At 34.3% G+C, this 7,981-nt stretch overlaps 1 protein-coding gene and 1 pseudogene across 4 annotated transcripts in view; one reads left to right on the top strand and one right to left on the bottom strand.

Annotated features, from left to right (window-relative positions):
- Nucleotides 1–7,981, top strand: part of Zcchc7 (zinc finger CCHC-type containing 7) — a 267,651-nt gene that overhangs the window by 65,171 nt on the left and 194,499 nt on the right. The window lies entirely within an intron of this gene.
- Nucleotides 3,668–4,144, bottom strand: LOC101585577 (annotated as a pseudogene).

Genomic DNA, 7,981 nt, shown 5'->3' with positions numbered 1-7,981 from the left:
GGAAGCAGCCACTTAAAGAACTGAGCTAGAGCCAGGCTGGGGGCAGATGTTTAGAGGAAGATTTGCTTTTTATTGAATTGCTTTTAATCACTAACAAGGGAAATTAATTAGCTGCTGTTCTAGACACATAGGATATTTAACCTCTATTGTTTTTTACTTGCACAGTTTTGCAGATTCTGTTGTTTTATTGTATTTTTTGGGCAGAGCCAGGGATTGAACTCAGGCCCTTGTGCTTGCCAGGGAAACGCTTATTCCACTGAGCCATCCTTGGCTCCTCCATTGTTTTATTTATAAAATAAAAATTTTAAGGCTTGAATCTTCAAGTCCATCAGATCAGTTCCAGATACTTAGCAGAAACTTTTGCCATAATTCTTTAGCTATTTGAGAATAGCTCAAACTGTAAAATTGTACAGATATAAAATTTAAACATGTTTGAATATTCCTTTCCTTCATCTGTGAACTTATAATTTTATAACAGCTTAATCCTAATCATAAGTTTTTTTAAAAAAGATCAGCATAGGGCCAGGGAGATGGCTCAGTAGAATAAGCTCTTCCCTGGCAAGTGCAAGGGCCTGAGTTCAATCCCGGGTTTTGAAAAAAAAAAAAAAAAAAAAAAAAAAAGACACAGAAAAAGATGAGCATAAGAATCTAAGAATATAATGAAAATTTAAAAAATTAAGGATGTTTTTTTATTTTATAACTTTATTGACTTTTTCTTCTGTTTATTTGTGGTTATCAAAAGATGAGATTTTCTGTTTTACTCATACAGATGATATATAATATAGCATAAATGAACTCAAAGAACAGCATTTATAGCTGAAGAAGGCACTACTATATGAGTATCCGTAACTAGAAAATCCAAAATCCTTAAAATCTGAAATGTTCCAAAAAGAGTCCACAAGTGGAAAATTCCACATATAACCACATATAATAAACATAGCCAAAGTGCAGGTATACCAAAATATTATATAAAATTATCTTCAGACTGTGTATATAAAGCGTGTATGAAACAAATGAATTTCACATTTACTTTATTTATTTTAAATTTTATTTATTTATTTATTTGGGGCGTGTGTGGGTGGTACCGGGGATCGAATTTGGGACCTTGTGCATGCCATGCAGGCACTTATGCTGCTGAGCTGTCTCCCCCACCCTATTTATTTTTGAGATAGGATCTTGCTATGCAGTTTAGGCTGGCCTTGAGCTTAGTAGTCCAGGCTGGTACAGTGATCCTCTTGCCTCAGCCTCCCGAGTGCTAGGATTACAGGTATGTACCACCATACATGGCTGAATTTCACATTTAGTCTTGGGTCCCATCTTCACGATAATCTTAAACAGAAACACTTTTGTTCCTAAGCATGTCAATTAATGACACTTGTCATGTCATATTTAAGTACATATTATCACTAAGTTTGACGTCAGGGCCTTTAGAGACTTCTGCTATTCCCTTTGTGATTTAGTTTAACTATAAAACTTTGTAATTATTGTAAGAGGGATGAAAAATACTCCTTGTGACAATTGTTCATGGTAGTCAAGACTTAAAACTAATATGACCAATTAATTGATGAATAGATAAACAAAATGGTGTATCCTTACAACAGAATATTACTCAGCCACAAACATGAAATGAGGATACATGCTTCAGTAAGAATGAACTGGAACTCTGGTGATGCATTTGGTTATTGCATGGTGCTTATACAATAAGAATGAACTTTAAAAATATGTCAAGTGAAATAAATCAGAAAATCACGAAAGGCCACAGTCTGTGATTTTACTTATGTGAAATGGCCCAGATAGGTAATCTACACAGGTAAAACAGATGAATTGCTGCCAGGGTAGAAGGTGGGATAGAGAGTGACACTATTGAGGTTATATAGAAAATGTTTAGAATTAATGGTCATGGTTGCATAACTTTCTAAATACACTAAAAATCACTAAATTGTATACTGTACATGGTGTTTCTTTTATGGTAGATGAATTATATTAATTTAAAAAGAGGCACGTATTGTAGTGGTTAATGCCTTTATCTCCAGCTTCTCAAGAGGATGAGGAGGGCCAGGGAGATGGCTCAGTAGGATAAGTGCTTCCCTGCCAAGTGCAAGGGCCTGAGTTCAATCCCCAGTTCTGAAAAAAAAAAAAAAAAAAAAAGACTTCAAGAGGATGAGGAAAGAGGATTATAAGTATTAGGCCAACCTGGCAATTAAATGACACTGTTTCAAAATGCAAAAAAGGTCTAGGAATGTTATTCAGTGGTGGAGTACTTCAGGCTATGTGTTCACTCCCCAGTACTACCCTGCTCTTAAATATATCTATAGTTGGTTTATCAGGAGATTATTACCAGAAGAGTCTGTGCTTATTCAGTCTACTTTGACATTTAAGGCTTTAATCTCATACAGAAAGGACTGAAACTGTTGGTAAGGAAGTGAGTTGGAAATTGGCTGGCTTTTTGAGTTTTTTAAAATTTACGGAATTATAGTTACCGTTTTTATAAAATCTTAATTTTCGGGGGCCTGCCCCTTAGCTCAGTTCTTTAAGTGGCTGCTTCAACAAAGCAGTCAGGCTCAGGTTTCTGTGGTTCAATTCCCACAACTCAAGCCAGCCAAACCTGCCCTGAAGGCATTCGGAGCAAAAAATAAATAAATAAGTAAGTAAGTAAAATCTTAATTTTCATTAATTTTACAAGATCTTTTATTAATCAGTCACATTTATCTCTTTATTATTAACATTAGTTTTGCTTATATGGGTTTAAAGATCACACTTATCCTGTAATTTAAAAGATACATATACGACATCCTTGATGAAAATCAGGCTATTGAGCAAAAATCAGGCTATTGAAATGGTAATCATTTTTTGTTTCCATGTACTCATTTCTGTTTGTCAGATCAAGAACCTATAAAGTAGATTGTAAACATGTTACTAAATTGGAGAATTTTACTATTCTGGAAATACTTAGAAAAATATTATATAAAAATCAAGATAAACATGAAATGTAAGTATATTTTAACAATTATGTTGATGAAAATTTTTAGTACTTTTTGGATTAAAACTTATAAATCAGCATTAGCTGTGTAAAATGTTCATGTGATCAAAATTAGCCATCTTTTAATTTAATGAATACCAGTATAGTACATACCTTTGGAAATTGTGTAAACGTTGATTTTTGTGATTTAAAGAGAGACCAGATATTTGAATATAAAATATTAGTTCAGCTATCAAAATCAATCCAGTGTAAAATATTGGTTGCCTTAGAGGTCAGTCATACTGAATTGTATGCTTTATTATTTGAAATGCAGTTTGTTTTCAACCTCCTGCAGAAATCTTTTACCTTCATTTATTTTTTAGAGCTGTTAAGTGAGTAAATTCTTAGGTTAATTGTAGCTTTTTAGTTCTTGGGACCTATAAATACTTTTTTTTTTTTTTTGGTGGAGCCAGGGATTGAACTCAGGCCCTCGTGTTTGCCAGGGAAGCGCTTATTCTACTGAGCCATCTCCCCAGCCCCTTAAATATTCTTATTTTGCTTTTGTGCCCTTTTCTGTAAAACTCCCATTTGAGTAGAAAGGAAATGAGAATCTTTTATACTGATGTTTACATTCTGTGTTAATTTGATAATTTTTTTTTTTTCAAGAGTCAAAATAACTTTATTCCCGTGGGGGGTGGCCAGGTGGAGTTAGAACTTCTGAAACTGCTTCTTGGTGCCAGTGGCCTTGGTGACCTTAAGCACATTGAAGCATATGGTCTTGCTCAGCGGCCTGCACTCGCCCACTGTGACGATGTTGCCGATCAGGACGTCCCTTAGGCAGGGGGACAGGTGCACCGACATGTTCTTGTGGCACTTCTCAAAGCGATTGTATTTGCAGATGTAGTGGAGATAGTCCCGGCGGATGACAGTGGTCCTCTGCATCTTCATCTTGGTCACCACGCCAGACAGGATATGCCCCCGGATGGAGATGTTACCGGTAAAGGGGCATTTCTTATCAATATTGGTGCCCTCGATGGCCTCTTTGGGGGTCTTGAAGCCCAGACCGATGTTCTTGTAGTACCGAGGGAGCTTCTCTTTGCCAGTTTCTCCCAGAAGGACCCTCTACTTGTTTTGGAAGATAGTCGGCTGCTTCTGGTAGGCGCGCTCTGTCTGAATATCTGCCATCTTTCCAGCCAGCTGAAAAAAAGCAATTTGATAAATTTTAGAAGTGTTAGTTCAGCTAATACTTATTCAGTGCTTTTGTGCTAGACCTCATTATGTAGCTGTGTAATGTGTATAATGCTGTTAATTGAACTGACTTGAAAATTAACTTAGTCTTTGTTGTCTGAAGATTCAGACCTAATATTTTGGATCACTGATAATGTGTCTTTAATAGAATCTTTTCAGATGACTTTTATTGACTCACATAAAGACACAGTATTTTTTAAAAAATAAAGCTGGAAGAGCAGGAAGTGCAGAACTTTTTTACTGGTTGGGCAAGGCAGGATCCTACTCTTGTGCTCCTGATTTTTCACTTTTCCTAAACCCCTGATACATCTCTTTCTGGAATTCTCTTTTGTACTTGATATTGGTAGGGAAATCAGTACTATAAAGAGGGTAATTGAATTTATTACTATATTTAAATTATGTTTGTGTATTCATACTTGTTGAAAAGTGCAGTCCATTGCAATGATGTATAAATCTTGTTAGTTGAAGTGGAATTTGATGTACGTTGCATTTACAAGTAACAGAATTTTGGACTCATACATATCTCAGTTATGTTGTAGGATTCTTGTGTTGAATGGAATGACTTTGGACAGTAAACCTCTTGAACCCAAGTAACCTGAAAGTCTGCCTTAAAGAAATGAACTAGGGGCCAGGAAGATGGCTCAGTGGAATAAGTGCATCCCTGGCAAGCACAAGGGCCTGAGTTCAATCCCTGGTTCCGCCAAAAAAAAAAAAAAAAATGAACTAAAGCAGAAAAATTCATTTCAAAATATGGAAAAGCTGAGGCCAAGTGCATTGAATAGTTTTTGAGTTTGAGCATGAAATTGTATTACTAATGACCTTTTTGAGTATAAAACTATGTATGTAATATTAGATTATCAGTTTGGTATTTGAGATCTATTAAACTAGTACTATGTGGAGTGGAGTTCCTATTTATTTTTGGTACATCAGAGTCCTAGGAAGTAGTCTTTTTATATGTTGAGTATTGATTTTATTATTGGTTACTATTGCCATTAGATATTCTTATTTAATATAGATAAATAAATCCTTGATTTAAAGACAGAGAAATGAGTTAATTATAAATGATTCCAAATATCTAAGCTTTATTATGAGAAATTTTAAACGTATATACAGGTATAGAAAAATAATATATTTCCATTTCTGTCATTTAGCTCCAGTAGTTAACAACTCATGGATATTTTTTTAAATGTATCTTAGTCTTTCTTTTCTCTTCTAGAGTTTTTAAGACAAATCTCAATTACTGAATTATTTAATTCATAACAATTTTAATCTTTAATCAGGATAATCAAGATATAAATTGGATACAAATAAGTTAATAAATTAAAAATTCCAAATAAAGATCATACTGTCTTGTACCTATTAAAATGCTAATTTTTAACCCAAATTGTGACCTCTCTTTTTTTGTTATTATTTTTTTTAATACCTTTAGGCCATGTCTGGGATATCAGTTTGCCAAGGCATAATACATTCTGGGGAATAGTTACTTGTTTCTTTTTAAGAAGATAAACTCTGAATGCTTAGAGAGGTAGGCCTCTTACAACTTATGAAAGGCGTTTGGTTTTGTAAGAGTGCTTTTCAAATTTTATTTTAAATGTCATGAAAATAGTGTATAAAGACTCATTTTGGGAAGCTGTAGTTGGTGAGGACTATTTTGAATCATGTCACATGTGCCTTTCAGATTATTTGTGGATTTTTAGAAATACCAAAACTAATATTTCAGTATACCGATAAATGGATCTCCTGTGTCTTTTGATGACATCTTCCCAAAATCTTTCCTTTTCTTAGTATGTGTTCTCTCTTTGAACTAGACATTAAAATTTAGTACAGAATTTTTACTTTAAGAAGCAACTGCCAAAAAACCAAGCTGAAAGTTTCTCAAAGTTGTGAGAGACTTCTACAAGTAGTCTATTCAAGGTTCTTTAAGTCCTTCAAGTTCTGTGAAGATCTTTTTCTTAGTAAGTTCAAGCTCATGAACACCTATTTTAGTAGTTGCAATCATCCACTGACATTTGGGTACATTTTGGCAAAAGTCTCCCATTCTGGATATTTCCTTTGATCTGCTGTCAAATGATAAAATAAATATCTGGTTATGATTTAAAGCCTTTAAATAACCCAGCTGGTATTGTTTTGCATGTAAATACAAATTGTTCTTGTTTCCTATTTTCCTTAAGAATTGTATTAGTTTCCTAGGGCTGCTGTAACAATTTGCCACAGACTTACTAGCCTAATATAGTAAAAATTTATTTACTCAGTTTTCTAGAAGCAAGAGTCTGTTGGTAGTTAGTTCCTTCTGGAGACCAAGGGAATTCTGTCAATGTCTCTCTTCTGGCTTTTGGTGGCTACTGGTGAACCTTAAATGTTTATTCATCTGAAGGGAGCATCACTACAGTCTTTGCCTCTGTCTTCATGTGGCTACCATCTCAAATTTCTTAGTTTTTTTGCATTTTTTTTTTAAAAGAGAATTTTAAAAGCCCATAAAATTCTGAAACAAGATGATAGGAAATTAACACTGATTGTTATGTTGTATATAGTTATCTTCAAAGTACTTGTTCAGATTACCAGACATAGGCATACAAATTGATCAAACAGTTAAGCATTAACTGTTTCTTTCAGTTAATGTCTTTTGATGGCGTCTTCCCAAGATCTTTCTATTTCTTAGTATGTGTTATCCCTTTGAACTAGACTTTAAAACTTGGTACAGACCTGTTTCTTTCTTGTACCTAGCAGAATGCTAAGTTTTGACCTCTCTTTTCTTGTTATTATTTTTTAATACCTTTAGGCCACACCTGGAATATCAGTTTGCTGAGGCGTATAATATATCCTAGGGAACAATTGCTTGGTTAATTTTTTTTTTTTTTTTTTTTTTTTTTGTATTTAGTACAGGGTCTACAGGGTCTCACTATGCAGATCTTACCCATAGTAATCCTCTTGTTTTTAGCCTCCCAAGTGCTGGGATTACAGGTGTAGGCCACCATGCCTAGTCTCAATTGCCTTCTCAGCATATGTCTCAGCTTGCCCTGGGGGCGGGGCTGGCATGACAGTAATTCTTTTTAAGAGGAGAACCTCTGAATAGATCAATAGAAGCCAAGTGTGATAGAGACTCCAAGGTGACACCTTCATGACCACTCAGATATAGCCAGTAATGTGTTTTACTAACCCCCTAGGGAGCTTCCAAGTCAGTGAAATTTACAGTTAGAGGTTGTATTATTTCTTCTTTCTTTAATGAGTAAAAATGAACTATTTTCCCTTTCACAGTGAGGTACAGTTTTTTGTTTTTTGCTTAAGGAGAATCTCTTTTTTAAAACTCATTTTGTTATTTTTTTTCAAAGTACTAAATAGCTGTTCTCTACAATATATTCTCTAGGGAAGCTGTAGTTGGGGATGCAGCTTAAGGTAGAATTCTATCTCCAGTATGCCTGTATGCATGCACGTTCAAAAGGAGGGTTATGATAAACATAGATATTTAATATTATTTATAGATATTTATACCTTTTACTTTTTTCTACCTCTTATGAATAGCATGTAAACATCTGAAACTTGGGGTAGAAGAATTGGCAGAGGTTAACCCATTCCTTTTTTTTTTTTAAATAATTTTATTGAGAAATAATTAACAATGAGACAATTTCAAAACCGATTACTAGCACGGTTTCAATAATTAATACATTGCATATTGTTGTCTTAGTGGTTATTCATTGTAGAAGATGCAGACATGATATCCTGTCCACAAACACTATTAGAACAAATCTCTATTCAGTGATCCAAGAGAATGCAGCT

Source organism: Octodon degus, unplaced genomic scaffold (genome assembly GCF_000260255.1).
Source record: "Octodon degus isolate 3935 unplaced genomic scaffold, OctDeg1.0 scaffold00045, whole genome shotgun sequence".
NCBI lineage: Eukaryota > Metazoa > Chordata > Mammalia > Rodentia > Octodontidae > Octodon > Octodon degus.
The sequence above is the reverse complement of the archived record's forward strand: the minus strand, read 5'-3'. Positions and strand labels throughout refer to the sequence as shown.